We start from the raw sequence: 10,466 nt of genomic DNA on the forward strand, positions 1-10,466 counted from the left end.
CTGCTCCGCACGAACAAGCTCAAGCATGGAACTGACGTACACCTGAAAAATAGGAGTGGGTCAGGCCCACGAACAAGTTCTATCCTACTGCAATCCAAGCAGAGACCCGATACGCATGTACATACTAAATAGTTCAACAATAGCTAATAGTCCATACATAAATATATATCCACACTACTGGAGTCTCGCTAGACTATGAAGAGGGTCTCAACCTGAATAGAAGGCATCACACAAATCGCACCTGAGTGGGTATGAGTACCTAAGCCTAAACAGGGTATACCTCAATCCCCATAGTTAGCTACACATCCAACTGCATATACGCATCCTAACCGTTGACTCTGAGACTCAAGCTCATGTCACGGTACCATAAAAAATATATTTAAACTCCAATTCCATCCATCCACAAGAAATCTATTAAGTCGTTCGGCGTAGTCAACCGCACCGACTTACATACATATAAGGAGAATTTATTTAATAACCCGTACCCTCATTCCAAATAGATAGGACTTAGCAACTTGTGCTGTCCAAACCTAGTATGTCACCGTCCCATACCGGTACATACAATCCATTCCATCCAACAGTTGATACCAAACACAAACAATGCACATAGCAACTAAGCCGTAATAAGCATAAATAGAGATATAGACTAACATGTTTACTCCAGTAATTGATAACCTAAAATCATAAGACATATCAATTAATACCATGATGAATATAAAATAAATATATAGGTTATCATATTCATCCCATATCTCCATTATAAATTATCATATTTCTGAGCATGCAGATAATTCATCATTCTCGTCCACGAGTCCATGACAAGTACAATAAACTTAACTATATTAATTATCATACTTGTCACTATTAATAGCATCATAATAATCCATTTTCCATCCACAGAGAATATAAATTAAGTTCAGTAAAATTATAATTTCTTTGCACTATAATGAACAACTTCCGTCGATGCTTACTAATGTTTAAGCTATAAACACATATTGGTTTATTAAACTTTAATCCACTCTCACAAGTGTTAATTAGACTTAGAACATCTCAAAACACCCAAGTATAGCTTCCTACAGCTTCTGAAAAATCCAAAATCTGAGTTCCGTAGCCAAATTGGTTGCAAAATACGCAAAACTGGAAACCCGTGAAAGAGCCTGCTCTTTCAAATGAAAGAGCCTGCTCTTTCTTTGCTTAGAGCCTGCTTTTTGGTTGCAAAGAGCCTGCTTTTTACTTCTATGAGCCGTCTCTTTGCAAATTTAAAGCGTTTCTTCTCTGTTCTTCATACTTAGAGTTCTTAAGTGTCTAAATTAGATTCTAATGTGCTTCCAAGAAATATTTTAATTCCCTATTCAATCAACACTATCCCTTAAACAGGAAGTACACAGAGAATTCACCAAATTCATACATCTCTGTAAGACACACAGAAATACTTCCACAGACTTTTAACATTTAATGCTCTGAGTTCAATTCTGTATTATTCTGTTCTTGGAGACTTTAATCCTACTCTAAACCATTGTTAAATCATCCATTACAGTCATAATTCTACTTAGAAAAACTTAGAAAATCAACCCCCAAGAAGCCACTTCACTGAAAACTGAAAACACCACAAACAGAACGTAGTAAAAACTGGAAAATAAAAGTAGAGCCGGCTCCCCAAATATTGGCGCCGCCTCCAATAGCCTTGGAGCCGGCTCCAATTGCCTAGGAGCCGCCTCCACCTCAAGGAGAGCCGGCTCCAATCAAGGGAGAGCCGGCTCTCCCCCTCCTCTGCCTCGTGTTCTCTTTTCCGGCTACGTTTAACCATTCTATAGATCACCGTTTTGATTTCCAGAAATTTCTAAGTAATTCCCAGTAAATTCTAATGTTGGTTTAAGCCTTGATTATACTTACTAATATGGATTTAACCAAGCACAATGCAAGATCAGTTCCAAGCTTTAACAGTTTATCAAACCAAACCTAGGACTAACAGTTTGCGTCCTAGTAACAGATAGCCTATCTATTTTTGTTTTAAAATCATATAATAAACCTGGAACCAATTTAATATGCAAAGAACACGAGTATAAGGGAGAGAGTAAGGTTAGAACTTGCCTTTGAGATCTTTGTTCAAAATCTCTACGCCGTCTCTAAAGCTTTCCGACGATTCCCAATGCAAAACTACTCTGTTGCTTCTCTATCTCTAGAGACGTGAATAGGGTTTTGTTTGTTTTCTAAAACCCTATACAGACATCTCATATAAATTTATAGGGTTTTACTAAACCCTAGATTAATTCCAACCCTCCTAAAAATCCTCACCGACCCAAAGAAACCTAATAAAACCTACGTCGGCAACAACTGACTTTTAAAACAAAACCCTATTTAAAAATACAATTAAATTAAAATAATTACCACTTAAATTAAATTAATTAAACCATTTTATTAAATTAGATTAAATCAATTAAATAGTTAAATTAAATCAAGTAAAGCATTTAATCCTAATTAAAAAAATAACTAAATGCAATCAAAACACAACTATGAAAACGAATTAAACTAAAACAAGGTATAAACATAAAACCCAATAAACTCATAATGAAATTTAAATAAATTTTCAATTAAAACAAACCAATTCATAATTAAATAAATAAAAATATAATTTAAACAATAAAATAAATTCCAAACCTATCCTTTTTAAATTAGGGGTATTACATTCTTCCTCCCTAATGAAAGGAATTTCGTCCTCGGAATTCGCTCTTACATTCTTCCCATAATTTAGGGAACTGTGAGCGAATCCATATCCTTGTCCTCATCCCAAACAAAACAACAGAAGTCCTAACCACAAACGAGTGTGTAGTACTCGTATCAAGCAAAACACGTCCATGTAAACTATGAATTGGAAAACTTACCCCCAATAGTTTAAGGTGCCTCTACATCCTGTGGCATGGGGTTGTACACCCTGCCGTTGTGCAACTGCTGTGGTGCCCGTCCCTGAGTCTGCGGCGGTGCCGGTAAAGCCAGATGTGTCTGTCCCTGAATCCGTGGAACCTGTGGAGCTGGTAGAGGTACTGGTGCCCTATGCCCCTGCTGCACATACTGTCCCTGTCCTTGCCCTTATCCCTGTCCTGCCTTAGGACACTGTCCGGAGGTATGACCATACTCTCCACAAGTGTAGCAACTTCCCTGAAAAGTACCAAATGGCCTCCTCTGCCGGTTAGCCGGTGGCTGACCCTGTTCTGCCTGTGGTCCCCCATTCTGCTGCCTCTGAATAGGCACCCCATTCCTATGAGTATCTGGACCACCCTTGTGCTTCTTCCAAGGTTGTTGTCCCTGGAACTCGCCCTTGTCATCCTGCTGATGTCCATTGTCGTTCCCTTTTCCAGCTGGCTGATTAGCAGAGTCTTTATCTCTCCGCTTCTCACCACAAGTCTGTCTGGAATCCACGGTCAACTGATACTGCTGCAAAGCGGCGTCCACCACCTGAGCATAGGTAGTGTAGGCTGGACTCCCTGTGATAGCTCGCTTAATGGACCACATCAGTCCCTTGACGAAACTATTTCGCTTATTTTCCTCTATATCCACCTCTTCCAGTGCGAAAAGTGATAAGCGCGTGAACTGCTGCTCATACTCTGCCACTGTCATATTCCCCTGTTCCAAATTGAGAAATTCGGTCTTCATAGCCGCCCTGACTACATATGGAAAGTACTTCTCATCAAATCGAGTACTGAACTGCTCATAAGTCAAAGTCATCCTCTCTTCTGGGATGGTAACAGACTCCCACCATTGCAGTGCATCCCCAACTAGCTTGAAGATAGCAAGCATCTGCTTCTGAACCTCCGTGCACTGAACCAAACGAAGATGACGCTCAATGTCTTCGCATCGGTGGATCCCGAAAACACAAGTGGACTCCCCTTTGTAAAAGAACTCTTAGCCATTTCCCAAGTATTAACCTGAACCACTGGTGCTGGAACCGGTGCCTGCTGAACTGGTGGTTGATTATGAAGTGCAGCTGTTATCCCAGCTTCTATAGCTCGAGCCACGAAATCATTGAGGTGAGGAGGAATCTCTAGATCCCTGCCCTGATTTGGAGTCTGCTGAACCTCCTCCCGCTCCTCCTGAAACTCAGGCAACTGCTGTTCCTTCTCCATCTGCTGACGCCGTAGAAGATACTGTTGCTTACGTGCCGCTTTCCTTTCCTTTCGAGTTCCTTGTACAGTCTGTCCTCTGTTATCCATCTTTGACATAGAAAGATAAACATTAGTACAATTCACTAGGACCGTAAAGAATACAACGAATCCTAACTATAAACTCTAATCAAGAGATAACGTTATGCGGAAGACTTAATACGAAACGTCCTAGAGACACTTGAACCTGGAGTGCTCTGATACCAACTATGATACCCCTCGATTTTAGAGCCACAGGAGATCAAGTCCGAGCACAGAACCAAGGAGTACCAAACAATTAAAGTATTTTAAACGAACACAGATTACAAAAATGATTTAAGAAATAAAAGAATAAGCGGAAAGAAACTATAAAAGAAATCCTCAATATAAAAACCTTAAAATATTAATAACTTAAAATCCTACAAATCAAAATCTCCAATCTTTTAACAACTCAGGAATCCATCTCTAGTGGACCCCTAATATAAAAATCCCAAACTGAATCAAAGTAAAACTGAAGATAAAATCCAAGTCGAACATCTGGAAAGAGATCCTACATCGTCGGAAGAATGAGGGACCGTCTTTGCTCCGTACGAACAAGCTCAAGCATGGAACTGACGTACACCTGAAAAATAAGAGTGGGTCAGGCCCACGAACAAGTTCTATCCTACTGCAATCCAAGCAGAGACCCGATACGCATGTACATACTAAATAGTTCAACAATAGCTAATAGTCCATACATAAATATATATCCACACTACTGGAGTCTCGCTAGACTATGAAGAGGGTCTCAACCTGAATAGAAGGCATCACACAAATCGCACCTGAGTGGGTATGAGTACCTAAGCCTAAACAGGGTATACCTCAATCCCCACAATTAGCTACACATCCAACTGCATATACGCATCCTAACCGTTGACTCTGAGACTCAAGCTCATGTCACGGTACCATAAAAAATATATTTAAACTCCAATTCCATCCATCCACAAGAAATCCATTAAGTCGTTCGGCGTAGTCAACCGCACCGACTTACATACATATAAGGAGAATTTATTTAATAACCCGTACCCTCATTCCAAATAGGTAGGACTTAGCAACTTGTGCTGTCCAAACCTAGTATGTCACCGTCCCATACCGGTACATACAATCCATTCCATCTAACAGTTGATACCAAACAGAAACAATGCACATAGCAACTGAGCCGTAATAAGCATAAATAGAGATATAGACTAACATGTTTACTCCAGTAATTGATAACCCAAAATCATAAGACATATCAATTAATACCATGATGAATATAAAATAAATATATAGGTTATCATATTCATCCCATATCTCCATTATAAATTATCATATTTCTGAGCATGCAGATAATTCATCATTCTCGTCCACGAGTCCATGACAAGTACAATAAACTTAACTATATTAATTATCATGCTTGTCACTATTAATAGTATCATAATAATCCATTTTCCATCCACAGAGAATATAAATTAAGTTTAGTAAAATTATAATTTCTCTGCACTATAATGAACAACTTCCGTTGATGCTTACTAATATTTAAGCTATAAACACATATTGGTTTATTAAACTTTAATCCACTCTCACAAGTGTTAATTAGACTTAGAACATCTCAAAACACCCAAGTATAGCTTCCTACAGCTTCTAAAAAATCCAAAATCCGAGTTCCGTAGCCAAATTGGCCGCAGAATACGCAAAACTGGAAACCCGTGAAAGTGCCTGCTCTTTTAACCGAAAGAACCTGCTCTTTCTTTGCTTAGAGCCTGCTCTTTGGTTGCAAAGAGCCTGCTCTTTGCTTCTATGAGCCGTCTCTTTGCAAACTTAAAATGTTTCTTCTTTGTTCTTTATACTTAGAGTTCTTAAGTGTCTAAATTAGATTCCAATGTGCTTCCAAGAAATATTTTAATTCCCTATTCAATCAACACTATCCCTTAAACAGGAACACAGAGAATTCACCAAATTCATACATCTCTGTAAGACACACATAAATACTTCCACAGACTTTTAACATTTAATGCTCTGAGTTCAATTCTGTATTATTTTGTTCTTGGAGACTTTAATCCTACTCTAAACCATTGTTAAATCATCCATTACAGTCATAATTCTACTTAGAAAAACTTAGAAAATCAACCCCCAAGAAGCCACTTCACTGAAAACTGAAAACACCACAAACAGAACGTAGTAAAAACTGGAAAATAAAAGTAGAGCCGGCTCCCCAAATATTGGAGCCGCCTCCAATAGCCTTGGAGCCGGCTCCAATTGCCTAGGAGCCGCCTCCACCTCAAGGAGAGCCGGCTCCAATCAAGGGAGAGCCGGCTCTCCCCCTCCTCTGCCTCGTGTTCTCTTTTCCGGCTACGTTTAACCCTTCTACAGATCACCGTTTTGATTTCCAGAAATTTCTAAGTAATTCCCAGTAAATTCTAATGTTGGTTTAAGCCTTGATTATACTTACTAATATGGATTTAACCAAGCACAATGCAAGATCAGTTCCAAGCTTTAACAGTTTATCAAACCAAACCTAGGACTAACAGTTTGCGTCCTAGTAACAGATAGCCTATCTATTTTTGTTTTAAAATCATATAATAAACCTAGAACCAATTTAATATGCAAAGAACACGAGTATAAGGGAGAGAGTAAGGTTAGAACTTGCCTTTGAGATCTTTGTTCAAAATCTCTACGCCGTCTCTAAAGCTTTCCGACGATTCCCACTGCAAAACTACTCTGTTGCTTCTCTATCTCTAGAGACGTGAATAGGGTTTTGTTTGTTTTCTAAAACCCTATACAGACATCTCACATATATTTATAGGGTTTTACTAAACCCTAGATTAATTCCAACCCTCCTAAAAATCCTTACCGACCCAAAGAAACCTAATAAAACCTACGTCGGCACCAACTGACTTTTAAAATAAAACCCTATTTAAAAATACAATTAAATTAAAATAATTACCACTTAAATTAAATTAATTAAACCATTTTATTAAATTAGATTAAATCAATTAAACAGTTAAATTAAATCAAGTAAAGCATTTAATCCTAATTAAAAAAATAACTAAATACAATCAAAACACAACCATGAAAACAATTAAACTAAAACAAGGTATAAACATAAAACCCAATAAACTCATAATGAAATTTAAATAAATTTTCAATTAAAACAAACCAATTCATAATTAAATAAATAAAAATATAATTTAAACAATAAAATAAATTCCAAACCTATCCTTTTTAAATTAGGGGTATTACAATACTAGGCCTGGGAGAGATAATAACCATCTGAATCAGAGAGAATCTCCAGGCCGAGGAAATAACTGAGGCGCTGCAATACCCCTAATTTTAAAGGGATAGTCTCGACATTTTAATTATTGTTTTAGGGTATTTTTATTTGATTATTTGTTTATTTGCTTAATTGAGTTAATTATGTTATTTGTTTTATTTAATTAAATTGTTTATTTGCTTAATTGAGTTAATTGTGTTATTTGTTTTATTTAATGAAATTACATGTTTTAATTGTTTAATGGTTTAATTGTATTATTTATTTTAGTTAAATGAATTAATTGTTTTAATTGATTAACTTTGTTTTATTAATTGTTTAACAACATAAAATACTATTAGGGTTTTGTATTTTATGGCATCGTGGGTTAGCCACCTTATAATTAGTGTGGTATTAAAATTAGTTTTTCAGAGACGCCTATATATATTATCATATTATGTCTGTCTATGATTTAAGACATAAATTAAGTTCCACGAACAGAGAGTTTTGAAAGGCAGAGAGAAACAAAGAGTGAAACTTGAGGGATTAACAGAGGGGTTCAAGGAGGACGGGATGGACTACTTCTGGGTTGAACCAAGAGCAACGGATGTATAGAACGGCAGTCTAGGAAGTGGTCAGAAAACTCAGAGACGGAGGTTTAAGGTTTTGAACGGAAACCTAAAGGCAAGTTCTTAGTCTAACTCCTTCCCTTAAACCTGTGTTCTGTGCATGCCTAGATAGACTCCATGGATTAAATTAATGCTAAAACATATCTTTTATGCATGATTAAACTGTATTAAATCTCATTGAATTAAACTTGTTTAAGTTTTCTTAAAGTTTTTAACTGAATCCTGCTGCCGTTGTTTTAAAAACTTGTGTTCAATTCATGTCGTAGTTGTATAACAATATTTTATGATTAATCTGGGACTGAGATTGAACCCTAATAATATATATATAAGCAGTACAGAGGATTTAGATAGCGCCGGAGGCGAAGAAGACGATTATAACAGGTATAACGGCTCATAAAGAGAGAGAAACGGCTCCCTGAATGAGGGAGTCAGCTCCCTCAATGATGGAGCTAGCTCCCAGGAGTGTGGAGCCAGCTCCCAAATCCTTAGAGCAGGCTCCCATTGTTATGGAGCAGGCTCCCAAGTGTTTGGAGCAAGCTCTCAACTTTTGAGAGCCTGCTCTCGCCCAGAAACGTATATTAACGGTTTTAAAGTTTTGTTTGGGCTGGACAGGGTATTTTTAATCCGTTTAAATTGCATTAAATGATGTAAGTAATTGCTATGGACCTATAAAAAATATGGGGAAGCATTAATTCATAAATGGGTTAAAGAATGGAGCAATATGAATTTAAGGAAAAACCTACATGTTGCACACTGTTTTGTTTGTTAATTTATTTACTGGAACTTAGAGATTCTTTTTTATATGATTTGATATTGTTTAGTTATATTTCAACATGAGTTATGAGTATAGTGGATTATCTGAAATTAACTGTGCTTAGTTTGGATTAAATTGGTATTTAATTTGCCGTAAACTGTATCAATTTATAGACGGTTTGGAGGATTTAAATACTTAGATTTATTTTAGCTATTTAAAGGATTGGAACATGATTTTTAGGTCTTATAATGAATGCCTAATATCGTTATATATGTATTAAACTTTATTTATGCATATCTTGGAGAATGGTTGATGAATACTTGTTACTGTTTTATCAGTTATGTTATTTGGAGGATTGTATGTACCGGTATGGGACGGTGGCATATTAGGGATGGATTAGTTCAAACACTAAGTCCTACCTATTCTAGATTGAGGTATAGATTAACCATAAAGGTTAAGTCTTACTCATATTTGTGTCATGTCAATAAATAATTGAATGACATGCTTTGGTTTCTGGATGGATTGTTATACATATGTCAGGCCACTATACCAGATGAATGATATTTTGTATTAGGCTTATACGGACTTTATATATTTATGATTATGGTGCCATGATATGAGCTTGAGTCTCAGGATCATGGTTAGGATGCGTATATCGCCTAGGATGGATAACTGGATATAATTGCTGTTCCCTCATAGGTCTAGGTACTCATGACCACGTTATGTGCGATTTGCATGGTATCTCTACTCAGGCTGAGACAGACCTATTGGGCTAGTGAGCGTCCTATAGTGTGTATTTATACATATATGGATTATTCTAGTTATTGTTGAGCTATCTAGGATGTATCTGCATATCGATTTTCTGTATAGATTGTAGTAGGATAGAACTTGCATGTGGGCCTGACCAACTCTTATTTTTTTCAAGTGTTCGTCAGTTCCAGGGTTAGAGCTTGGTCGTGCAGAGCAGATACAGACACTCACTCCTCCAACTACGTAGGATTGCTTTCCATGTTTAGCTTTATATTTTGTTTCAGTGTTTCCTTTTAAGTTTGAGATTTTATTAGGGGTCCACATGATGGATTCCCGAGTTGTTAAATTAAACGGAGGGATTATTAAATTTTAATAATAGTATTTTGAAGATTTTTAATTTAGAATTCTTTCAGCCTATTATCTTATTCTTATTTCAGTTTTGTATTCCGTGTTTATTTACATATTAATTGTATGGTATCCCTCGGATCTGTGCTCGGACTTGATCACCCATGGTTCTAGAATCGAGGGGTATCACAGTTAGTATCAGAGCACTTCAGGTTTAGTGTCTCTAGGATTCTATCGTTTAAGACTTCCACGTAGCGTTTTCTCTTGTTTAGAGCTTAAGTTTAAGATTCATTATATTCCTTTACGATTCGGTTTAAATCGTACTGATGTTTGTCTTTCTATGTTAGCAGAATGGTAACGCTAGAACCAGAAGGAACAATCAGCGACGAAGGAAAGCGGCCCGTAGGCAGTTTCAGGATGATGATGGTCAGTTCTACGAGGAGTAGGAGGAAGTTCAGCAGACTCAGGATCAAGGAGGAGATCCAAAATATTCTCCTCATATCAATGACCTCATTGCTTGGGCTATAGATGCAGGTGTGACAGCTGCACTTCGGAATCAACCACCGGTTCAGTAAGCGCCTATA

The sequence above is a fragment of the Cornus florida genome, unplaced genomic scaffold (genome assembly GCF_030987335.1).
Source record: "Cornus florida cultivar Cherokee Brave unplaced genomic scaffold, ASM3098733v1 CherokeeBrave_3.0.0_Hap2_Chr07, whole genome shotgun sequence".
Lineage (NCBI taxonomy): Eukaryota > Viridiplantae > Streptophyta > Magnoliopsida > Cornales > Cornaceae > Cornus > Cornus florida.